This window comes from Schistocerca cancellata, chromosome 10 (genome assembly GCF_023864275.1).
Source record: "Schistocerca cancellata isolate TAMUIC-IGC-003103 chromosome 10, iqSchCanc2.1, whole genome shotgun sequence".
NCBI classification, from domain to species: domain Eukaryota; kingdom Metazoa; phylum Arthropoda; class Insecta; order Orthoptera; family Acrididae; genus Schistocerca; species Schistocerca cancellata.
Window position 1 is genome coordinate 42415894 of NC_064635.1, and position 27039 is coordinate 42442932.

Sequence of the window (27039 nt, forward strand, 5' to 3'; positions counted from 1 at the left end):
GTCTTTTCTTATGCCATGGCCCGAGACATCTTAGTTCGTTCCTTCTTTCTTGGTTTGATAGCATTCACAAGAAATAGTCGAGCTTTTCACGGTTAGGCTTTTTCGATGTTTTGCGATTCATAAGAGCGTTTTCACGATCTGTCGTCAATGTACATTATTCAGTGTCTTTCCGATTTCTTCTCAAATGTTTTACTGTCGTGGCGCCTATACATCCTTCGGCAATTTTGTGGCGTGTTTCCCTGTTAACAGTTTTCGTAGCAGTGCATATTCTTCATTTAATGAAAGAGTAACGTGTTTACGATTCACTACTGGCATGTTGAAAAAAACATGTAACTGCACAATGCAATTGATGCACAACAAATACATACAGCACGGGAACGAAAACAGAAGACCAATGTCGAAAAACCACCGAACAGTAAGCCCTAAAGCTAAAACATTGAAGTACTGTACAAGAAAACATGGACAACGAGAGAAACGATACAATAGATGATGGAGCACTCAAACGGAGAAGCGGTAAAAACAATTACTTGTGAACAACAATACACTGAACAACAATGGTGCGACGGGTAGTGGCTAGTGATTCACCGCCACGAGTCTTGGCAACTTCAGCTCGAGTTCGGTCGGCGGACCAGGCGCTGGGGGTGGGAGGGGGGGTGGAGGGGACGAAAGAGGTTCTACTGCAATTACAGATTATGATAGTCCTTACGTGCGGTTGCATCGAACTGATCTGCATATATCGCCAAAATGTATAATCCATACAAATTATAAACATGGATGTACATACATACATACATACGTGTATAAGTTTATATATACGTATGTTTGGCATCTCCTCTTAAGCTACTAGACCGATATCAGTCAAACTTTGTGGACGTAAAATTTACCGTCCGGAAAGAATCAATGTGGGGGTAAGAACCGCCCACCTACCAAGGGTGGGTTGGGGAGGGGGGTCGTGGGTGAGAAAACAGTATACGTCACGACGTGACAATACCCTTATTTTAACCATCGTGTTTTTCAGAACGGATGCACTTAGAAACTTGCAACGTACTTTACACATACTTTCGAGCCCTTACAAAACTTTTTCTTTCTGAGGACCCCCACAAAATGATGAAAGGAAACAAGTTTATCGCTCACTACGTTTTCGTTGTTCATGCTGTAAAAGAATTTATTGCTTGTTTGCTACTAAATGTATTCGCTACGCACTTTGCAGACAGTATGTACGACTTAACGTACCAGAAAATCACATCATTCTATGAGACTTGGTTCAGAATATATGAAGTCGTAAACGCTGAGATGCGTGGAAAACTATCGTACCATGCAAGACTTTGGAATTTACTACTTTGTTGCTACTTACTGTATTCAAAACACTTTCCACAGGCAGTATCCACCTATGCCGCTCTGCCTCTGGATCACGGAGTCCCAGGTTCGGTTCCCGGCCGGGTGGGGGACTTTTCTCTGCCCGGGTACTGGGTGTTTCTGTTGTCCTCATCATCATCATCATCATCATGCGTGATTGTGGCTCGTTTTAACTATGTAAAATTTGGACTTTGTAAAAATTGAGACATGTAGGGGAGCTGATGATCGCGCAGTTGAGAGCCCCACTAACCAAACATCGTTTCCACCTATGCCGCTAACTGTACGCAGAAAATATATAATATATGTTAAATATATTTAGCATGTACATAAGCAGGCAAAGGCACGGGTAAATATCTCATCCTGAACCCCTTAATCGATTTCAGTGTAGTTGGGTACACATATTAGTTACAATACAGAAAGAAGTAATGTAGGAGTTAGAACCACCAGCCTCATATGATGTAAGTGTGATAACGTGGTAAGACAACGGAGGACAAGGTGACGACCGACAGCAAGGGGGAAAGAGAGGACAGGTACAGATAGGAGAAGGAGGAGCATGACAGAGACAGAGGGAATGGATAGAGAGAGCGGTGGGGAGTAAACATACACAGATACGTAGAGGAAGAGGCAGGCAGAGAAATGGGAAAGGAGGTGATCGACGGAGAGGTAGGACGAAAGTGACATTTAAGCAGAAACAAAGATTTATCAAAACTAGACATAGTTGTCTCACTGGGAATTCCGCGATCGTTCATTAAGTAAAATATGGCGTTTCAGTCTTCGATAGCTATTCTTTATTTTCAATTACCGGTTTCGGGCTAGCTGCCCATCTTCAGATCATATGTTGTAGTTACAGAGTAACTTGTCCGTACGGACAGAAACGAAGAGGTGGACTGAATGAGAGGAGAGGAGGAGATGGGCACAAAAAGAAAGGTTGGGAGATGAACACAGAGAGAGAATTGTAGGAGAGGGTAGAGAGAGGGGGAGGAGGACATGGAGATATAGAAGAGGTGATGCAGATGGAGAGAGACAGAAACAGGAAAGGAGGGGCTGGACTAGTAGAAGGTTGTCATCAGTACATTACCAGGCAATGCCTGGTACTCTGTTACGTAGTTGACGCTTATCAACTACAGTATCTCTATCAACGATTCGAGCTTCCAACAGAGCCACGTGGTTAAAATACTATCAACTTCCGACCGAGTTCTCATCGGACGTTGCCGAGTACTAGGGGATTGCCGTTTCACAGTGGCCTCGCCGTTATGTAGCCGCGCTGCTGACTATGACGTCACTGGTGCTCGCTGCCGCCCCATATGTGGTAATGTTTTCGTCCTGCATCTGTCGCGCCACCTCCAACAGCGTGATGACTAAGGTGCAGGTTGTGCTAAGTTGTAAATCGCCGGCCTATTGGTAGTGTTTTCACATTTGTTATTTGTACACAAACTTTGATAACGCTAACCCAAAATCCGTTCATCCTCATAAAGACAGATGTTTTGTCGAACGTACCCCGTTGTCGATTTTCCAAAGCGTCATCTGCTATGGATGTTTGTTACAGATAGCGTAGGAGAAAGCATCTCTCGTGTTGCGTCTAGCGTTTCTCCACAGTGCGTACTGTTTGCCTGGCGTAGTATCGTCAACAGTGATATGCTTTCTTGTACACTCCAGTCATTCTCAGCCGCAGATCGTCCTACACAGAGCTCATGATCACTTATGTCTTTGCTAGGCGCCCTGAATGTGAAATATTGCGTTTTTTGGAGCCGGCTAAATTTTCAAAGATGGTTCAAATGACTCTAAGCACTATGGGACTTAACATCTGAGGTCCTCAGTCCCCTAGACTTAGAACTGCACAAACCTAACTAACCTAAGCACAGCACACACATCGATGCCCGAGGCAGGATTCTAACCTGCGACCGTAGCAGCACTGCGGTTCAGGACTGAAGCGCCAAGAACCGCTCGGCCACAGCGGCCGGTGGCTAAATTTTCCCAGCACTGTGCCACAGAAAAGGAAAAACGCAAGTTGTAGATCCACACAGTGCTCTTAGATTGTTTGCAGATGGTGCTGTAGTTAACGACCTAGGAAAGTTATCAGAAGATCAGAATGAACTGCAATATGATTTAGACTGGATTTCTGTATGAAGCTAATAGTTACAAGTGGCCTCAAGTCATAATAATCGCACATGTGCCAGTACAAACTTAATTGGGCATATAAACAGTGATAATAACAATCATAATAATAATTTCGGGTGGCTCTCTGGCATTGTGCAAGTGATCATATCGGACGTGGCTTCGGCTACTTTCGTGCCCATAACCCACTCCCATTATCCAACCAGGCAAAGAGGATCTACAGTTCAACGTGCAACCCGAACCACGTTGTGTTTCTGGCGATTCCTTACATCTTTGAGACTCTGCATTAAAACTCACCTGAAAAGTCCGTGGCGGAACCGGGATTTGATCCCGCTACTCTTCGGTTTATATGCTTACGTTTTACCGCTGCACCACATTTTTTAAATGAAATTTTCATCCTTACGCAAGACTTCCGTGAGTTCGTCTCCACCGCATGTCTTGCAGAACCTGTACTTCTGTCTGCACTCGATTCTGTTCTCGACCAGCAGGTGAAACGTGTATGTGATCGATAGGTTTTGGTAAGTAAGGTAATGAGTGTCAAAATATTTGACATATATCGTCGTAAGATCTGGAAAACACAGGATTTCTTCATGAAATTAATTAACATTAAAAGTGCCCACAAAAATGTGAACATCAAGTGATACCTTGATTACGTACGAGAATGCCGTACAAGTCTCGTAAAAATTTCAACAAATTTTTCAGGTAGTTTGCGAGGGCCCTAAGGGTATGAGACACGAGAAGGGTCACTTGAGTCAAACAGTACCTCACCGAGTAAACGGAGCCTTACCTAAAAAGCAAAATGAATGCTATAACAATAACGTACATATTATAAGCTTAATTTAGCCTATCAACCAACTGCGGACGACTAGACATGTTCCATAGTCTTAAGAAACTAAAATCAAGGCATAAAAGCCGTAGAATACCAAGTCGTGAGCCCCAAAAGTAACCTAACGTATGAGTTTCCGTACCAACGCATACAGTGAAAAGCCAGCAAGACCGGTCTACAGACTGCCGCACAAACCGCAGTGAGACACATTGTAGTGTTGAGATGCTGCGACCCCGCTTCCGCAACCGCCAGGACGCTGAGTCGAACACCGGAGACGTCACTGGCTGCAACCACGCCCGGCACCGCCGTAGACAGGCGAAGCCCTCAGCAACACCTCTAATACCAGCCGGAGGAACGCCCTCCAGCTGACGTACTGGGCCTGTTAGTTTAGGAGAAAAAGGTTGTCGGGGTTTGCAGCGTTCAGCTGCTGCCCAACAGATGCGCCTTCTCGTGGAATAACTGCGTGACCGTACTGCTTGGCTGCGCTCCGTCGGATGCCCACACCCGCGAAGTCGCCGCTGGCTGGTGAAGGCTCCACGAAAACTCGCGTTGACTTCCGAAGGACTCTTGATGTTTTAATTGTTTCGTACCTGTGTGTCTTAGTTGCACACAAGTCCTGTCACGGTCGCCACGGTGTAGTGTAACGACGTAAGTTTTTTATAAACGATTTTCTTTTGACATATGACCATGTGCAGACTTCGTCACCTACGTCAGTTACAAACCACTTCAAAATTATTTATATTCTTTTTAAATTGTCTCAGAATGGTTCTTGAACGAAACTGTAAAACATCCTTTGAGTCGTATGCACAGAATTACGTCAGTCGGGCCAATTGGTTTTCGTAAACTTTTTCAATTTTAGATGTCGTTTGTTTCTCCTCAGAAATTATATTGATACACGTTATCTGATTTAATCGACATTAGAACCACATTGAATAAACTTTTGAGATTCAAAGTCGCAATGAACGCTTGTAAGTAGGCTGTTTATGTTTTCTTTATGTAAGTTTGCTGTTTATGTTTTCTTATTGGCAACGTTACGTAGCGCTCTCTGTATGAAAATCACTCTATGTAAGTAGGCTGTTTATGTTTTCTTTATGTAAGTTTGCTGTTTATGTTTTCTTATTGGCAACGTTACGTAGCGCTCTCTGTATGAAAATCACTGGCTGTGCTGTGTGCAGTATGTCGCTAGTTTGCATTGTTGCCTGCCATTGTTGTCATGAACTGCTATAGCTGGATGTGAACAGCAGATAGCGTTGGGCAGTTGGAGGTGAGCCGCCAGCAGTGGTGGACGTGGGGAGAGAGATGGCGGAGTTTTGATAATCTGTAAGACTGAATGTCAATTATGAATATTAAGGTAAATACATTGTTTGTTCTCTATTAATATCTTTCATTTGCTAACTATCCCTATCAGTAGTTAGTACCTTCAGTAGTTTGAATCTTTTATTTAGCTGGCAGTAGTGGCGCTCGCTGTTTTGCAGTAGCTTGAGTAGCGAAAATTTTTGTGAGGTAAGTGATTTGTAAAAGGTATAGGTTAAAGTTAGTCAGGGCCATTGTTTTGTAGGGGTTATTGAAAGTCAGATTGCGTTGCGCTAAATAATATTGTGTGTCAGGTTAAGCACAGGCTTGTATAATTGTTCTAAGTGGACGTTTCACATGTAAAATTGTTCAAAGGGGACGTTTCATATGTCGACCCTTAGCCTAGGATACCTCACTGGAATCTTCTGATTTTTTCTTGTAGTTTGTGTATTTAGTGTAGCTTTTGTTTATAGCTAGCGCGTAATTGTAGAGAGAATCTCCTTTGTAGTTGCAGTCTTTCATTGTTGTACTGTAAAACAGTTGTGGTATGCATGTAGATTTGCAACAAGTATTTCGCAGCTGCAATTAACTAGATATTAGTTTCAGTGCTATGTTAATGTGTTCTCCTATTTTTGCTCTTCAAATTGTGTTTTTCTGTGTTATCGTGTGAAATATTGTCACAATAATGGCGTGTGAAAAACGTAACACTCGGCTCCAAAGTAAACTGAGAAACGACAGTGAAGACGAAAGCAATGTGTTAGCGCCACTGTGTAATGAGTTAACTAATGTTCAAAGTAGTAATTTGGTAACTGTGCATAGGGAAATGGAGCGGACGTCAAACAATGGCGTAGACAGTCAAACAGGTAGTGAACAGGGAAGCATTATCGATCGGTCGGTCGGCAACAGCTCGCCTCAGGAATCCGAAATGATAGGACACAATATTGCAAATACTGTAGATTCAGGTTTTGCGTCCTCACCGTTTTCTCAAATAAGTCAACACACATTTTCAGCTTGTCAAAATGTGAATGTTGCAGGCGCAAATGCACTGCCGAAAAGAGTAGAGGAACAGATTCCAGACACTAATGCATTGTTATTACAACTAATGCAACAAATGGAACAAAATCAGAGACAGATGGGACAAAATCTTCAAAAGTTAGACACAATGGAACAAAATCTTAAAAAGTTAGACACAGTGGAACAAAATCTTAAAAAATTAGACACAGTGGAACAAAATCTTCAAAAGTTAGACACAATGGAACAAAATCTTCGGAAGTTAGACACCACACTTGAACAAACACGTGAAGATCTAACTACTGAATTACATAACATTGAATCGAAATGCCAAAAAGTCTGTAATGACGTAAAAACACAAATTTGTGAGCATTTTCAGCCTATTTTTTCGCGGCATGAAAATGCATTACAGAATCACGAAGCAGCCATAAAAGAGCTGCAAACTATTGTTCATGAAAATCATGAGACCTTGCAAGCTAAAATGGACTCAGTTGCATCTACCGATTCGGTTACGCAACTTGCAAAATCTCAGGAAAACTTAAAGGACACAGTAGAAAGACACGTGGGGGAAATTAGTTCATTATCAGAGAAAGTAGCCGAACTTTCGGATCAGATCACTAACTTATCTACAAAGGTAGATGATGATCTGAATGACACAAGACCCGTAGCCTTCACTGACACAGAAGAGTATGAACAAATTAGAAAATTCAAACAAAATCAAAATCAAATCAACACACAGTACAAAAGAGAAATCCGGGAAGTACAAGATCAGTTGACACAGGTAATACAAGAATTACATATTTCAGAGGATACTCGCGCTCCAACACGGGAAGAGGAACTTAGAAATACGGAAAAGCCACAAAATAATAGCACAGGGCATTTCGGTAATTATGAAAGAAATTGGCAAGGTACACCGAATTTTGAGATGGAACCGCCGAAACGACGTGACAATGACCGACATGCTACTCGCCGACACGATGATTTTGACTATAAGCTGTTCATTACTACACGTAAATTCAAAACATTTAAGAATTCTGGCAACGACATTCATCCACAAGCATGGCTCCATCAATTCTCTCATTGTTTCCCTCCCAACTGGTCATTGGAGCACAGGTTAGAATTTATGTGTGGCTACTTAGAGAATGAACCAGCTGTAAGAATGCGATCGGTCATTCACGATTGCCACAGTGAAGGAGAATTTTACCATGCCTTCCTCTCAGCATATTGGTCTCAAGCCACACAAGACCGCGTAAAACATAGCATCATGATGATGAAACACTTTGAACAATCTGAATTTTCCAGTCTTGTCAAATATTTTGAAGACATGTTGCACAAGAATCAGTACCTATCAAACCCATACAGCCCCTCAGAACTCATCCGCATTTGCTTAATCAAACTGCCTGAACATTTACGACATATTATTTTGGCAGGACGTTGCAAAGACGACATTGAAGCTTTTCAGGGATTGTTACAAGAACTGGAAATTGACACAGACAGTCGCGGGATGCGAAAACAGGAAAACAATCACTACAGGTCACATCTGTCTCAATTCCGTGACGACAGAAACAATAAATGGCCACGACAAACCTATTCTTACAACGTAAATCGTGACCAAAACAGACACCACCCATATGACAACCACTGGCAGAGTAATAGTTACAGGGAAAGATCACCTTTCCGCGGTAATGACTATCACAGAGACAATCAGAGAAACAGACAATATGGGAACCAATATAACTATTATCAAGGGAGACAGAATAACTTTAGACGCAACGGTCCAGCACGCAGTTACGACTCAGGCAGAAATTCTCCACCACATGACCGACAAGAAAGAAACTATCGAACCTACCGACATGACGACAGACGATATGATCGTAACGACAGACCTGAATTGCATCAGAACTGGCGAGTTTTAAACAGAGCTGGGCCCTCTGGGCAAGGCGAATTTGTGGAAGTTAGGTCTCCAAATCCCAATAACGACGCGCGCCAACAAAGAAACAGACAATGACTCGCACCGCAGGCAGCTGCGTGCGCCGGCTGGCTCCGAGAAAAATAACATTGACGCTAACCTTGAGCAAAATTCCCGTATTCTTTACGGACGAATACCGCATGATAATTGCATTCAAGTTGAAACTCTGCGTACTAGGGAGAGTAAAGGTTTACACCACATTTCTCATGTAAAACCATTTATTGACAGATAATCTGCTTTTTAACTTAGTCTTTGCAATTTTCACTTCACACCACTTGTACAATTTGTCACACTGAGAAACTGTTAACATGCAACTATGTTTTAAAGCTAACTAACCATCCAGTCAAGAACATAGGTAACTTAGACAAGTAATTGCGAATGCATTGTTATTGCGAACAGACGACACAGTGTTATTATTTATACATTCCTCCTTGTTAGTTGCACGATTACATAACGAATATACGGCTTACATACTTAGAACATATACCAGCACTGCTAATGAAATTTTCATGCAACATTTTGGTTTGCTTGAGAGTGGATTCTGGATTTGAGGTGCTTTCTGTGAAATGCCAAATGACACAGTGGTTAGTTTATGTGACAGCTACACGATTTTATCACGACGCTGCTAATGCGTGACAATTTACAATGTTGCTTTTGTGGTGTATCTGTTTTATATCTGCACAGTTTTTTTTTTGAATTCTTCTATAAAGTGAAACATGTTTTAGTGGTGACTTTTGTGCTATTGCTACAAGGAGACAGCCTTTTCCGTAGCACAACAATACTTTACAGCACAGTAATTTCTTCATCGCAACAATAAGCATAATAACTAAGTTATCTATACGCAAAGCATTTCACTTTTGTTTATCATGAGGTAAGTACATTGACTTCTGCAGAACTTAGCTTTCGGAGGACAATAACTACGACACTTCCCAGAGATTATCTTACAGCAAGACGCACATTTAGCGCTACTGGACACGTATTTGAGTGATTAATTTTGTACTTAAGACATTTATTTTTAGAGATTTTTGAATTACAAAGAAAGTTTTTCGTGACACATTTCATTTCATTGCTGTAAGCTGTAATACCTGAGGATAAAATTACAATAAACCTCAGGGGGGTACACGCCTACTTTGTGTACCATGTGTTTGGCAAGCACAAGGAGCCCTAGCTAATATGGTATTTGCTTATACAATTTAACACATCGGTACCATATTTCTCTAACACATAAATTACACACCTATCTGATCATTTAACAGAGAAACAAACATCCTTTTACTACGTCAGTGACACATGTTTACGCCATTACAGAATTGGATTACTTCACACTTAAGAAATTGTACTTTGTCTGTACTTTGTGCACTGTTCATATTTTTTTGAAACCATTGTGATACTATGAGAACTTTGAATGATGTATTTGGTAAGGGAGCATGATTTTAAAGTACGTTGGAGGCAGATGACACTTTTGACATGAGCAGAGAATTTTGTTAGGTTTTGAAATTATTGGAGGAAGCTACGACGATTTTGAGATTTGACTGAGGTTTTATGATGTTATTTTTACGACGACGATGTGTATTATGCTGCTGAGGTAAGTTTATGATCCATAAGCTGATGCTATATGAGTTATTTGATTATGCTATGTATCTGTTATGATGAAATATGGAAAAAGTGTCGACGAATAAGGTAAGGAGTAATGAATAGTGGTTAGGGACTCTTGACTTGTGAAAAAGGATGTTGGAAACCAAGAATCGTACTTTAAGAGTTATGAAATGTGTGTGTAAATGCGTGAATGTATCACAATGCAAGCGAAAATTTTTTGGACACTGTCATATCAATAGCATTTTGTTTCTACAGATTTGTAACGCAAATTCTCGACCTGTGAAATTTTTATATGAGACTGTCACTGTAGCGAAAACTGCTGTCGTAAATATTTCCGTAAGAAAGTTAAGTGACCACCTGCACATAATGCGACGTGGGCACCCAGGTGTGTCAGACACCTGGAGAACAAGCCTTTTCAGACGCTCAGGTAGAAATGAAAGCCATTAGGGTGTGCCAGAGGCACAGGTGGAAGAGAAGGACAAAGAGAGGCCTACACTTCTGTTAATGACATTCCTTTGTAGAGGGCATCGCTAATGCGACACGCTCGTTACTTGAAAACATATGATTTTTGTAATGCGTTGTGGGCACACAGCTGTGTCAAACACCTGGAGAACAAGCCATTAGGGCGTGCCTTTCATCGCTAATGCGACACCCTCGTTACTTAAAAACATATGATTACTCGCACTTTGTGCTAATTATTGAAATGCTTATGAATTGATGGGAAATATTCGTACATCTGCACACCTGATTATGACAAGTGTCTTTCTCCGAGAGTTGAGTGCTACTGACTTACGAAATGCCACATGACTATTGAATGATATTTTTATGCTTTGCTTTTCATAGTTGCTTATTTCATTTAATATCTGGTTTCCAGCTGTGTTGCAGCATTAGTTTTATAAAATAAACTGAGATGCATTTGCTAATGTGAACTCTTTCTGTCAACAGATCTATTAAATAATTATTTTATGATCCACATTCTTTAAAAAAGGAGCACTTGGAAAGGGAAGAACAATAAGAAGGAACTAGTAACAGTAACACATAATTTTCTTTTCAAGTACATGGTAATATTTTTTTTACAATAAGTTGTTATGGTGCACCACTTTAATTACGTAGACATTAAGATGTGAATAGACATTTCCCTTGTCTGCACTGTTGTTTTTACTGTAATATTTATTCTGCTTGAGCTATGTCATGTCTAGGTATAAGTTGCTACTGTTTGCCAGGTATAGTGTTATTGAATTTGACTTTTGCTAATTTCTTAATGCTGCTTGCTTCGCAAATCTGCGTTTTTTTTCATTGCTGTTTATATTAACTGTGTTATGTGATGCTGCATTGCCTCGTCCCTTGGTATATATATCTGAGCTCAGTAGATTTAAGTTAGCTTAAGAGGGGGTAGACTATATAAGAAACTGACTATGGAGAATAGGTAAAGAATGCAATGCGAAGTGATATGAAAAAGATTGGGCCCAAATGAGTATTGTACAATCAGAAATAATATGAATAGAATACAGGAAGGAGGTATAGATAGGACTTTTTGGGAATAATGATGAATGAAGGGAGATCTCCGAGAAGTAAAGAAAGTTTTGAAAATACTGCAGTAAAACAAACCCTGTCCTTTCCTTCTATTATTCCGCTATATGTTTGTCTACCCTTGTGTATTTGTGTTTTTCCTGTCTTTATGTGTTTAGCTGATGAGAGCTATGTTGTAGAATTTTTCTAATACTCTGTTATTTTCTTTGTAATGATGCTTAGACATTATTTATTCTGTTTTGTTTTAATGCTCATGTGTGAAATTGATGTTTCGAAAGTGATTCTGATCTTTTATTTTTGTACTCATGTCATCATTCCTGTAACACTGATGTATATGTTTATTTCTATTCTTTTGTAAAGCCCCTATTACTTCAAATGTTATCTGTATTGTTATGTTTTTAATGATGTATTTTGTACCTTTGTAATTGTATTCTTACGTCATAAAATTGTAATTGACACCAGTTCATCATATTATTAACTTGTAAGCATTCATTTCACTGCACACTTTTCTGTTGGTCATACTATATGGACACTATGTGAGAAGTTGGGACTGTTAGTGTTTGCACGTGTGTTACTAATTCAGCAAGGGACTGGATAACAGCATTGCTGGTTCTAAGGACAATTCCAAAAACTTTGTGAATGCACAAGTGGTGGTTATGGACTTGCTATATTATCCGCAAGCCTCTTCAATGGTGATTGTGCACCTGCACAGTCACAACAGATGGCTGCTGGCCATCTCTACAAGGACTACAGTGGGTCTGCATCTTTGATGGCCCACCAATACAATTATCTCTACAAGGACTACTGTGGGTCTGCATCTCTGGTGGCCCACCAATACCATACTCTCTACCAGGACTGCAGTGGGTCTGCTCAGTGATGACCTACCTACCAATATTCGTCAGAACTTCGAATGACTCTGCTGTGGGTTTGCTCCATTGTGGCCCATTACCTGTCAGCATTTCAAGAGTCAGCACTGTCTGTCCGTTGGAAGGACAACACTACCTCTTCAAGACTGCATGGAAATCCACTACTTCTATGTGCAATTTCTTTTACTAATGAGACTTTGTGAAAAACAAAAACTGTAATTACTATTATGATGAACAATCTGGACTGTCTTTATTGACTGTGAAAAAAAAATTTTAGCTGTTGACCAACATTGTATCAATAAGTGTGTGCATTTGATATCTTTGTTATTGTAATTATGAAAAATTTTTTCAAATCTGTATTGGCCACTGGCCCAAAACATTTTGTAAAATTTTTTGTGGGGAGCATGGGGGCTATGTAAGTAGGCTGTTTATGTTTTCTTTATGTAAGTTTGCTGTTTATGTTTTCTTATTGGCAACGTTACGTAGCGCTCTCTGTATGAAAATCACTCTATGTAAGTAGGCTGTTTATGTTTTCTTTATGTAAGTTTGCTGTTTATGTTTTCTTATTGGCAACGTTACGTAGCGCTCTCTGTATGAAAATCACTGGCTGTGCTGTGTGCAGTATGTCGCTAGTTTGCATTGTTGCCTGCCATTGTTGTCATGAACTGCTATAGCTGGATGTGAACAGCAGATAGCGTTGGGCAGTTGGAGGTGAGCCGCCAGCAGTGGTGGACGTGGGGAGAGAGATGGCGGAGTTTTGATAATCTGTAAGACTGAATGTCAATTATGAATATTAAGGTAAATACATTGTTTGTTCTCTATTAATATCTTTCATTTGCTAACTATCCCTATCAGTAGTTAGTACCTTCAGTAGTTTGAATCTTTTATTTAGCTGGCAGTAGTGGCGCTCGCTGTTTTGCAGTAGCTTGAGTAGCGAAAATTTTTGTGAGGTAAGTGATTTGTAAAAGGTATAGGTTAAAGTTAGTCAGGGCCATTGTTTTGTAGGGGATATTGAAAGTCAGATTGCGTTGCGCTAAATAATATTGTGTGTCAGGTTAAGCACAGGCTTGTATAATTGTTCTAAGTGGACGTTTCACATGTAAAATTGTTCAAAGGGGACGTTTCACGCTGTCGAAAATCAATACTCTTATCATAAATATTATTAACTCATTCACATAATTCTTCATAAATAAATCCTCATAATACGTATTTCAACTTTAGTAGCATCCACTAGTTTATTATCTTCCTACATACAGACGTGAACCTGAGCCGTGACGAGACAAAACTAATATTATCAATAAGATTAAACTTCCTATGGTATCATTGTTGTACAAAACATTACAAATTTTCATTTATTTTATTTTTTAGAAGCACGACGCAACAACTCGGTTCCAGGATTTTCTGTTGCTCTTTGGCTGTCGACCCGCGACGTATAGTGGCCAGCAATTTTCTCTCTGGTCCCGGCAGCGAAGATGCTGTCTCCGTTCTTTGCGCCGCCCTCTCCGTACATGAAACATAAAAAAATACAAAAACTTTACACAATTCACAACCATTACAAAATATTACAAAAATACATAAACAAAACTAAGTTAAACTTATATTCACCTGCAAACTGGGCTGACACTGGTGGATGGGTTGACGCATCAATTTCGCGTCCCACTACAACATGTACACCAGGGAGTCGCCACAACCGGAGCTAATACCGAGAGCGCGAAGGAGCTGCGAAGAAATCATAGATAACAACATTACCGTACAAACATGTTTCCTCCGAAACGGCACCAGCTTTTAATAGCGCTAATGCCACTTAGTTACACATGGCAACAGAGTGAGGTGGCGCAGTGGCTACACACTGGACTCGCATTCGGAAGTACGACGGTTTAATCCCACGTCCGGCCGTCCTGATTTAGGTTTTCCGTGATTTCCCTAAATCGCTCCAGGCAAATGCCGGGATTGTTCCTTTCAAAGGGCACGGCCGACTTCCTTCCCTAATCCGATGAGACCGATGACCTCGCTGTCTGGTCTCCTTCCCCAAATAACCCAACCCCTACACGTGGCAGTGGCTAAGATAGCACTATTATAGAGCAAACAATAAAAATTAGACAATTCATAATAAAACTGTTAAGATATAATGATAGTAAAGAATATATAATTAAACTGACAAGCAAACCAATTGATAAAACCGTTATTTAACTTAATGAAACCGTAACACAAAGTGTAAAATTGACCAAACCGACATACCACAAATAATACATAATAGTAGAAGATACGGTATGTGATCAAAAGTATCCAGACACTTGGCTGAAAGTGACTTACAAGTTCATGGCGCCCTCCATCGGTAATGCTGGAGTTCAATATGGTGTTGGCCCACCATTAGCCTTGATGACAGCTTCCATTCCCGCTGGCATACGTTAAATCAGGTGCTGGAAGTTTCCTTGGGGAATGGCAGCCCATTCTTCACGGACTGCTGCACTGACAACAGGTATCCATGTCGGTCGGTGAGACCTGGCACGAAGCCGGCTTTCCAAAACATCCCAAAGCGGTTTTGTAGGACTCACGTCAGGACTATGTGTAGGCAGGTCCATTACAGGCGATGTTATTGTCGTGTAACCACTCAGCGACATGCCGCGCATTATGAACAGGTGCTCGATCGTGTAGAGTGATCCAATCGGCGTCCCCGAATTGCTGATCAACAGTTGGAAGCAAGAAGGTGCTTGAAATATCAGTGTAGGTCTGTGCTGTGATACTACTACGAAAAACAAGGGGTGCGAGCCCCCTCCATGAAAAACTCGACCACCCCAACAACTCCGTCTCCGAATTTTACTGTTGGTTCTACACACGTTAGCAGCTAACGTTCACCGGGCATTCGCTATACCCATACACTGCCAAGGGATCGCCACATTGTGTACCGTGATTCGTCACTCCACACAACATTTTTCCACTGCTCAATCGTCCAATGTTTACGCTGCTTACACCATGCGAGGCGTCGTTTGGCATTTACCGGCGTGATTTTTGGCTTATGAACAACCGCTCGACAATGTAATCCTACTTTTCTCACCTCCCGCCCAACTGTCATAGTACTTGGAGTGGATGCTGATGCAGTTAGAAATTCAGGTGTGATGGTCTGGATAGATATCTGCCTGTAACACATTACGACTCTGTTCAACAGTTGGCGGTCTGTCAGTCAACAGACGAGGACGGCCTGTACGCTTTTGTGCTGCACGTGTCCCATCACGTTTCCACTTCAGTACCACATCGGAAACGGTGGACCTAGGGGTGTGGAGATATTACTTACAGACGTACGTCTCAAGTGACAGCCAAACACCTGACCACGATCGAGATTCGTGAGTTCCACCGAGCGCTCCATTCTGCTGTCTCACGATGTCTAATGACTACAGAGGTCGCTGATATGGAGTATCTGGCAGTAGGAGGCCTAACAATGCACCTTATATGAAAAATGTATCTTTTTGGGGGTGTCCGGATCATTTGATCACGTAGTGTGTAAGTAGGCTGTTTATGTTTTCTTATTGGCAACGTTACGTAGCGCTCTGTATGAAAATCACTGGCTGTGCTGTGTGCAGTCTGTGGCTAGTTTGCGTTGTTGTCTGCCATTGTAGTGTTGGGCAGCGGCAGCTGGATGTGAAGAGCGCGTAGCGTTGCGCAGTTGAAGGTGAGCCGCCAGCAGTGGTGGATGTGGGGAGAGAAATGACGGAGATTTGAAATTTTGTAACACTGGATGGCATATATATTATGATTATTAAGGTAAATACATTATTTGTTCTCTATTTAAACCTTTCATTTGCTAACTATGCCTATCAGTAGTTAGTGCCTTCGGTAGTTTGAATCTTTTATTTAGCTGGCAGTAGTGGCGCTCGCTGTATTGCAGTAGTTCGACTAACGAAGATTTTTGGTGAGGTAAGTGATTTGTGAAAGGTACAGGTTAATGTTAGTCAGGGCCATTCCTTTGTAGGGATTTCTGAAAGTCAGATTGGGTTGCGCTAAAAAATATTGTGTGTCAGTTTAAGCACAGTCTTGTATAATTTTTCAAAAGGGGACGTTTCAAGTGTACGTCAATATAACGAGTTCGGCATACTAAGATTGCAAGGTTATGGATGCATATAGTGCAACATCATGTACAGGGTAACCAACTTCTGCATCTACAATTACATCTATGTGGAAAGTCTGCTAATGGCACTGACGTCCCTGGCAGAGCGTTCATCTATTACAATAATGATCTATTATTCCACTCCCGAACAGCGTGGCGAGAAAATGAACACCTGATTTCGCTTATTTTATTCTGCCAATAAAACTCAGTCTTTATTTCGCCTTTCCCACCACAAAAAATGGCTCTAATGGCTCTGAGCAGTATGGGACACATCTGAGGTCATCAGTCCCCTAGAACTTAGAACTACTTAAACCTAACTAACCTAAGGACATCACACGCAGCCATGCCCGGGGCAGGATTCGAACCTGCGACCGTAGCGGTCACGCGGTTCCAAACTGAAGCGTCTAGAACCACACGGCCACACCGGCTGGCTTTCCCGCCACGTTCTCTATGTTTCCTCTCCAATTTAAGTTGTTTGTAATTGTAATTCCTGCGTGCTGAGTTGAATTTACGGCCCTTAAATTTGATTGATTTATCGTGTAACCGAAATTCAGCGGAATACCTTTAGTACTCATGTGAAGGACATCACGTTTTTTTATTATTTAGTCTTAATTGCCAATTCGTACACCGAATGGACATTTTTTAAAATCTTTTTACGGATTGTTTTGGTCTTCTGATGGCTTTACTAGACGATAAACAGCAGCATTATCTGCAACCATCCTAAGATGGCTGCTAAAAGTGTCTCCTAAATCGTTAATATAGATAAGGAATTTCAAGGACCAGTAACACTACCTTGGGGAAAGCCAGAAATCACTTCTGTATTACCTGCCTATTCTACCTAAATTATCATAGCGCATAAAATTTCCAGTGAAGTAGAAGGCATCGAAAGTAGTAAATTCTGAAAAATACTAAATACATACATAGTTAAGAGCTATGCGTTAGGCACTAATCTCAGAAACAATGTGTTATGTTCAGCCCATTTAAAGAAAACTTGGACCTAGTTTTGAAAATATTATGGAACACCTACAGATGATATGACACGGAGCCTCGAAGATTAGGATACGAGATTTTATATATTATTTTATGCTATATTATTTCAAATTCGAAATTTTCGGATTTTTTCCTTTAACTTGCTCCTTGCCAAATTTTTCGATTCTTGGTCAGCGGGAAGTAGCCTTCAGGATTTGATGAGTGAGTCTGCAACTATCAACTGCACTGACTTAAACTACTGGATGTTAAAATTGCTACACCACGAGGACGACGTGCTACGGACGCGAAATTTAACCGACAGGAAGAAGATGCTGTGATATGCAAATGATTAGCTTTTCAGAGCATTCAGACAAGATTGGCGACGGTGGTGACTCCTACAACGTGCTGATTTGAGGAAAGTTTCCAACGGATCTCTCATACACAAACAGCAGTTGACCGGCGTTGCCCGGTGAAAAGTTTTTGTGATGCCCCGTGTAGGGAGGAGAAATGCGTACCACCACATTTCAGACTTTGATAAAGGTCGGATTGTAGCCTATCGCGATTGCGGTTTACCGTATCGCGACATTGCTGCTCGCGTTGGTCGAGATCGACTGACTCTTAGCTGAATATGGAATCGGTGGGTTCAGGAGAGTAATACGGAACGCCTTGCTGGATCCCAACGGCCTCGTATCACTAGCAGTCGAGATGACAGGCATCTTAGTGCATGGATGTAACGGATCATGCAGCCACGTCTCGATCCCTGAGTCAACAGATGGGGAGATTTACAGACAACAACCATCTGCACGAACAGCTCGACGACGTTTGCAGCAACATGGACTATCAGCTCTGAGACCGTGGCTGCGGTTACCCTTGACGCTGCATCACAGTCAGGATCGCCTGTGGTGGTGAGTACAACCAGGGTGCATGAATGGCAAAACGCCATTTTTTCGGATGAATCCAGGTTCTGTTTACAGCATCATGATGGTCGCATCCGTGTTTGGCGACATCGCGGTGAACGCACATTGGTTGCGTGTATTCGTCATCGCCATACTGGCGTATCATCCGGCGTGATGGTATGGGGTGCCATTGGTTACACGTCTCGGTCACCTCTTGTTCGCATTGACGGCACTTTGAACAGTGGACGTTACATTTCAAATGTGTCTCTACCCTTCATTCGATCCCTGCGAAACCCTAGATTTCAGGAGGTCAATGCAGGACCGCATGTTGCAGGTCCTGTACGGGCCTTTCTGGATACAGAAAATGTTCGACTGCTGCCCTGGCCAGCACATTCTCCAGATCTCTCACCAATTAGAAACATCTGGTCAATGGTGGCAGAGCAACTGGCTCGTCACAATAGGCCAGTCACTACTCTTGATGAACTGTGGTATCGTGTTGAAGCTACATGGGCAGCTGTACCTGTACACGCCATCCAATCTCTGTTTGACTCAATGCGCAGTCGTATCAAGATCGTTATTACGGCCAGTGGTGGTTTTTCTGGGTACTTATTTCTCAGGATCTGTGCACCCAAATTGCCTGAAAATGTAACCCTAAGTCAGTTCTAGTATAACATATTTGTCCAATTAATACCCGTTTATCATCTGCATTTCTTCTTCGTGTAGCAATTTTAATGACCAGTAGTGTATAAACTTAAATGTTTCACTCCGCCAAGAAACCCTAGACCTTACTATGAGACAAATTTCAACGTGACACTTCAGTCCATTTCTCTGATAAATGGAGTCTTAACAGTCGGACAGACAGACAGTCGAACAACGAGCAACCGAGCGATCTTAGAAGGGTTATATTTTTACCAGTCGATGAACGGAACCCTAAGAAGAGGGAGGTCACCCACATATGTGTGCTAAAATAAATATAGACAAAATTGAATGTAGGTTACACAATTTAAAAATTTGGCGAATCAATTAAATATCTAGGGATAGAATTACGAAGAACTTGAGCTGGAACCAACATGCCGACATTATTATCGGTAAGTTGAACCGTAGACTGCGTTCCTATAGGCAGAACACTTAGGAAATGCAATAGATTCACTAGAGAGACTGCCTACAGTATGCTTGTCTATTCCCTTCCCCTCGAAATTATTTGTACGTGGTATGGATCCACAAAAGAAGGAAACTGCGGAGGACTTCGATAAACTTCAAAGAAAGGCAGCGCGCCTTTTATTATCGCGAAACAAGAGAAAGGAACAGGTATGATACACGAGCCGGGATGGGGATCATTAAAAAAGGGGTTTATTTCGTTGCGACGAGAGATTTTCACGAAATTTCAACCATCACCTTTGTCCTCTAATCCGAATATATTTGGACGATGTACACCTACATGGGGAGGAATTACCACTGTAATAAAACAAGAGAAATAACAGCTTGCAAGCAAGCTCGAGGTCTTCAGTTTCATAGGGAGTGAAACGGTAGAGAAATAATGTAAATTCTCTTCTAAACACTTAAAACTGAATTGCAGAATAGGCATGAACATGTGTATGTAGACGGAGAATGAATACGCGCTCTAGAGTGAAAGAATAAATTAAATCATCCTTGACAGGTCCGCCTTAGTAATTAACATGAGCTAACAAGGGAAAGTCGCCATCAAACCCTCCTCGGATTTCGTGGTAAGATGACCCAGTGGATAGCACGTCAAAAACTGGACAGATATCAAGCATGAAAAGAGGTAGAACGTTTACTGACTTATGAAAAAGGAAGTAAACTCTGAACAATCAACGGTCCATGTTCAGGATGCGCAACATCGAATGGATTTGAATAGCGACGGTTTCGTGGTTATAAGGTCACGGTATTGGAGTGCGAAAGGGGAGATTCGTGTTCACATGTAGGTTATGTCCCCGTTCTTTTTCACAGTTATAAGCTGTCTGTGCAGTCTCTGACGTGTCTGTTCGCTGTATTCAAACTTGTGTCCGTGTCGTGGTGTAACGTCCGTTTGCAACAGCGAGGTTCAAGGAAGGAACCTCAAGACGTACATACCTCCTATGTGTTCTACAGTAGTATCACATGTTATGACTCTTGCATTTTCTGTGCGGCTGGTCCCGGCGGAGGTTCGAGTCCTCCCTCGGGCACTGGTGTGTGTGTGTGTGTGTGTGTGTGTGTGTGTGTGTGTATGTGTGTGTGTGTGTTTTCGAACTTTTGACTCTTGAATTCCACTTATTTATTGTTTTCATTTCCGTGGGACATCTCTATGGTATCTCGCATGCACTCACTATTCATCACATGTAATTGCTACGGTAATGCATTCTTATCACGTGACTCATGTTCTGTAATCAATGTATAATGTGACAATTACCAAGACTACAGAAGGAGAACAGACGCGTCAGTGACTGGTCGGAATGTACATAATGTTGTAAAAAAAGAAAAGAAAAAGAGACGGTTAGCACCAGGGAGACCTGAACAGCCGGCCAAGGTGGCCGAGCGGTTCTAGGCGCTATAGTCTGGAACCGCGCGACCGCTACGGTCGCAGGTGCGAATCCTGCCTTGGGCAAGGATGTGTGTGATGACCTTAGGTTAGTTAGGTTTAAGGAGTTCTAAGTTCTAGGAGACTGATGACCTCAGCAGTTAAGGGGCTCCGGAACGCCCTATACTTGCAATGTTAAAATAACGCATATAAATTACATCTTTCCTCACAAAATATTTGAGGTAGGAAGTTGAACTTTTTACAGATTATTTATTGGAATATGGGCTACAACTTAACACAGGGATTTTACAAAATTTTAGTTCAGTTATTAAAGATGATTTTTTTCAATTGTAATGAAAATTCACAAAATTTTTTTGCAAATTTTTATTTATATATTCAAAAATATACAGTTTTTTTGGAAAAAGGCTGTGTTAAATTATGCAGAAGGTACTGTGTAACACTTACTGAAAGTTTGAAACAAATATGTTTGGACGATCCTTAGAAAACATGTAATTAATATGAGAAAATAAAAGTTTGGGAATCGAGCGACAAAGATTGGATTAACTTTTTAGTGCATTCCAGGTCCGTAGGATGGATTATCTTCATCCTCTGCAAACTCCTCCTCCAGCTTCCTCTTGTTCCTCCTCCTGTTTACTCTTGCTTGTATTTCTAGACTCTTTACAGCCCTGTCTGCAGCCCGAAGGCGTTCCCTGTCTAAAGCAAGCATCGCTCGTACCATGTTAGAACCTATCGTCTTTATTGTTTACAGTAATAACACATACCTTTGGCTTTCCAACATTTCTCCTTTTCTTAAGAGCCTTCAGAGGATTTCTAATAACTTTACTTTTACTCATTATTATACTTCAACAAAACAGAGACTCAAGAAACAGAATTAATGACGAATATTTTCGAGATAACGACAGAGTAAATAAACATGAAAAAATCGACAATCACACCAGCGATATATATTGAACCATTACAGGTTAGCCACAACACATACTTTATCTCACATCACTAAAATGTACCAGATGAAAACGGACGTTAATAATAACACCATTTGACAGCAGTTTAACAGCGCCACAGTGGGTCACGCCCATGTAGAACACATTTCAAAAAAAATTTAAAAATAGTTGTAGTCTTCGGAATCGAATAAATTATATATCTATTAAAAGGTAATAGTCTGTAGATTCAGAAAACGCAAAAAAGTAAAAGTTGAACTATTCATGATTTTGAGCCTTTCCGGAGCCCCGTAAGTCCCCTAGTACTATAAGAACCTGAACACCAATCTCCAGCTTTGTAATCCAATACCGGACCACACAACGACGAATCCGAGGTTCACGCAATTCAATCGTTGTTGCGCATCTTGAGCCTGAACCATTCACTGTTTCCATTTTGCTTCTTTTTTCACAATTCAGTACACCTCCTTCCTGTTGTCATGCTTGAAATTTGTTCAGTTTTTGACGGCCTATGCAATGGACCATCTCACCAATAACTCCGAGGAGGGTGCAATCGCGAATTTCGTCGTAAAATAAGAAAAAAGAAAGGGTCTCGTGTAGTGCAACTCTTTCTGTTTGTGACCATTTGGTTCAATCAACTCGTCATTTGGCCTCAAGGAGCTATGTATTCGGTTAGAATTATGAGGTGGCCACCGGAAATCGAACCCTGAACTAATCAGAAACGCTAAGAGACAAAGTACGAAACGGATGGTGGAGATACGGTACCGCTACTCGTCGCGTCAACTGCCTTCCATTGTGATTACTGCGCACGTTTGTTTTATCAGTCCACAATGGTGTCACTGAATTCCCCTTGGGTCGATTTCGATTTTCTGTCAGCAGCAACTGCATTCCGTTTGTCATCCATGGTTATCTCTTGCCCTCCGCACGATCGCTCATTCGTCATCAGTTCTGCTCCCCTCCCTCAGTTAATGGGTGAAGTGACACCGTTTCAGTAGTTACAGTTCTGGCTCTACATACTGGAATATTCAGAGATATCCCTTGTGACAAATATACCACCGAGGAAGTCAGTAACATTAAACACCAAAATTACTGCTGTTCTCTGCAGTCTCTCCATTCTTTCTCAATGAATGCTTAAAGGAAACCCACTTATTCAAATTTTCACCTATACTCAATTTAGAGCTATGGTACGGTGCGAAGTGGGTCACACGAAATCAAGACGACGCCTACCCATACATATTCCAAAAATGCATGTACGTATGTATGTCGGTAGGTATGATTATGTATGTTTGCAAGAACAGACATAACGTTTGATGGCATAACGCGATCGCTAGTTGTACAATGTTACTTATAATCCGTCTTGATCGCAAAATGTTTATTCACATGATCGGTTTCAGTTCCTCAAGAACCATCTTCAGATCTGCAATTTCGGCTACAGGAGTGTGGACAGGTTACACTTGGAATCGAAACTGCAGATCTGGAGATGGTTCTAGAGAAACCGAAACCGATCATGTGAATAAACATTTTTGCAATCAAAACGGATTATAAGTAGATTATATTAGATTAGTACATGTTCCATAGATCATTTGCACGACACTTCGTAATGATGTGAAACGTGCCAGGTTAATAAAAGGTGCCAATACAAGATATTACATTACAAAAAATATTACATGACACTTAATATTGTTTTAGGTGGGAAGGGGGGGGGGAGGAATTACCCATTTACTATATCCAAAAATTTATCTACTGAGTAGAAGGAGTTGCTATTCAGAAATTCTTTAAATTTCCTTTTAAGCGCTATATGGCTATCTGTGAGACTTTTGATGCTATTTAGTAAATGACCAAAGATATTTGTGGCAGCATAATTTACCGCCTTCTGAGTCAAAGTTAGTTTTAACCTTGAGTAGTGAAGATCATCCTTTTTCCTAATGTTGTAACCATGTACACTGGTATTACTTTTGTATTCGTTCGGGTTGTTAAAACAAATTTCATAAGTGAAATATATATATATTGGGAGGCTACAGTGAAGATCCCTAGCTCTTTAAATAAGTGTCTGAAGGATGTTCTTGGATGAGCTCCAGCAATTATTCTGATTACACGCTTTTGTGCAATGAACACTCTTTTACTCAATGATGAGTTACCCCAGAATATGATGCCATTCGAAATCAGAGATTGAAAATAGGCCTGGGAAGCTAATTTACTGAGTTGTATGTTGCCAAAATTTGCAATGACCCTAATAGCATAAGTAGCTGAACTCAAACGTTTCAGCAGATCTTCAGTGTGTTTTTTCCAGTTCAACCCCTCATCAGTGCATACACCTAGAAATTTTGAATATTCTAACTTAGCTACCGATTTCTGATCTAAATCTATATTTATTAATGATGTCATTCCATTTACTGTGTGGAAATGTATATACTGTGTTTTGTCAAAATTTCATGAGAGCCCATTTGCAGAGAACCACTTAATGATTTTCTGAAAAACATCGTTTACAATTTCATCACTTGATTCTTGTCTGTTGGATGTGATAGCTACACTTGTATCATCTTCAAAAAGTACCAGCTTTGCATATTCGTGAGTATAGAATGGCAAGTCATTAATATATATTAAGAACAGTAGAGGACACAAGGCCGAAACTAGCGGCCCCCCATTCTTGATTCTTCCCCCGTTTGAGAAATCACCACTTTTTGCATATTATGTGAACTGCTTATTTCAACTTGATTCACTCTTCCAGGTTAGGTATGATTTAAACCATTTGAGTGCTGTCCCATTTATACCACAGTACTTGAGCTTATGTAGAAGTATTCTACGATCTACACAATCAAAAGCTTTTGAGAGACCACAAAAAATCCCAACGTGAGACTTTCGGTTACTCAGAGCATCTAATATTTCATTAGTGAAAGTATATATAGCATTTTCCGTTGAAACCCCTTTCTGGAAACCAAACTAACATTTTGTTAACACTTTCTTTTTACAAAGGTGTGAAGCTACTGTACAATACACTACTTTTTCAAGAATTTTGTATAAGGCAGTCAGAAGAGAGATTGGGCGGTAGTTGTTGACATCAGACGTATAAGCTCTTTTATGCAGTGGTTTAACAATGGCATACTTGAGCTATTACGTATGTGGCTAAGAATCCCTCTTAGCTCTTGGGAACAAGCTTTTTTTATCCATTTAAGATTATGTATGTTCCACATCTCATCATAAACCATTAGACAGATGTAAACCAAATTTGGTAAACATACCATTTACAGTTTTGAGAGACTCGCTGTTCGGGTAAGAACCACGTACCTTTCAAACGCACGGGGTTGGTGTACAAAGGTAGTGTAGCTCAAGATGCGCGAATTCACAGATTTTATTCATCCACTATTTGACAACGAAAGCACTTAGCCACCTGCAAAAATTTTACACACAATTTCAAACCTTTAACAAACTTTTTCTTGCTGACAACGCCCACATAAAGTTTGTAAGTAGGCTGTTTATGTTTTCTTTATGTAAGTAGGCTGTTTAGGTTCTTACATTGGTAACGCCGCCGCACGTAGCGCTCTCTGTATGAAAATCACTGGCTGTGCTGTGTGCAGTCTGTGGCTAGTTTGCATTGTTGTCTGCCATTGTAGTGTTGGGCAGCGGCAGCTGGATGTGAACAGCGCGTAGCGTTGCGCAGTTGGAGGTGAGCCGCCAGCAGTGGTGGATGTGAGGAGAGAGATGGCGGAGTTTGAAATTTGTTAAAATTGATGTCATGAACTGCTATATACACTCCTGGAAATGGAAAAAAGAACACATTGACAACGGTGTGTCAGACCCACCATACTTGCTCCGGACACTGCGAGAGGGCTGTACAAGCAATGATCACACGCACGGCACAGCGGACACACCAGGAACCGCGGTGTTGGCCGTCGAATGGCGCTAGCTGCGCAGCATTTGTGCACCGCCGCCGTCAGTGTCAGCCAGTTTGCCGTGGCATACGGAGCTCCATCGCAGTCTTTAACACTGGTAGCATGCCGCAACAGCGTGGACGTGAACCGTATGTGCAGTTGACGGACTTTGAGCGAGGGCGTATAGTGGGCATGCGGGAGGCCGGGTGGACGTACCGCCGAATTGCTCAACACGTGGGGCGTGAGGTCTCCACAGTACATCGATGTTGTCGCCAGTGGTCGGCGGAAGGTGCACGTGCCCGTCGACCTGGGACCGGACCGCAGCGACGCACGGATGCACGCCAAGACCGTAGGATCCTACGCACTGCCGTAAGGGACCGCACCGCCACTTCCCAGCAAATTAGGGACACAGTTGCTCCTGGGGTATCGGCGAGGACCATTCGCAACCGTCTCCATGAAGATGGGCTACGGTCCCGCACACCGTTAGGCCGTCTTCCGCTCACGCCCCAACATCGTGCAGCCCGCCTCCAGTGGTGTCGCGACAGGCGTGAATGGAGGGACGAATGGAGACGTGTCGTCTTCAGCGATGAGAGTCGCTTCTGCCTTGGTGCCAATGATGGTCGTATGCGTGTTTGGCGCCGTGCAGGTGAGCGCCACAATCAGGACTGCATACGACCGAGGCACACAGGGCCAACACCCGGCATCATGGTGTGGGGAGCGATCTCCTACACTGGCCGTACACCACTGGTGATCGTCGAGGGGACACTGAATAGTGCACGGTACACCCAAACCGTCATCGAACCCATCGTTCTACCATACCTAGACCGGCAAGGGAACTTGCTGTTCCAACAGGACAATGCACGTCCGCATGTATCCCGTGCCACCCAACGTGCTCTAGAAGGTGTAAGTCAACTACCCTGGCCAGCAAGATCTCCGGATCTGTCCCCCATTGAGCATGTTTGGGACTGGATGAAGCGTCGTCTCACGCGGTCTGCACGTCCAGCACGATCGCTGGTCCAACTGAGGCGCCAGGTGGAAATGGCATGGCAAGCCGTTCCACAGGACTACATCCAGCATCTCTACGATCGTCTCCATGGGAGAATAGCAGCCTGCATTGCTGCGAAAGGTGGATATACACTGCACTAATGCCGACATTGTGCATGCTCTGTT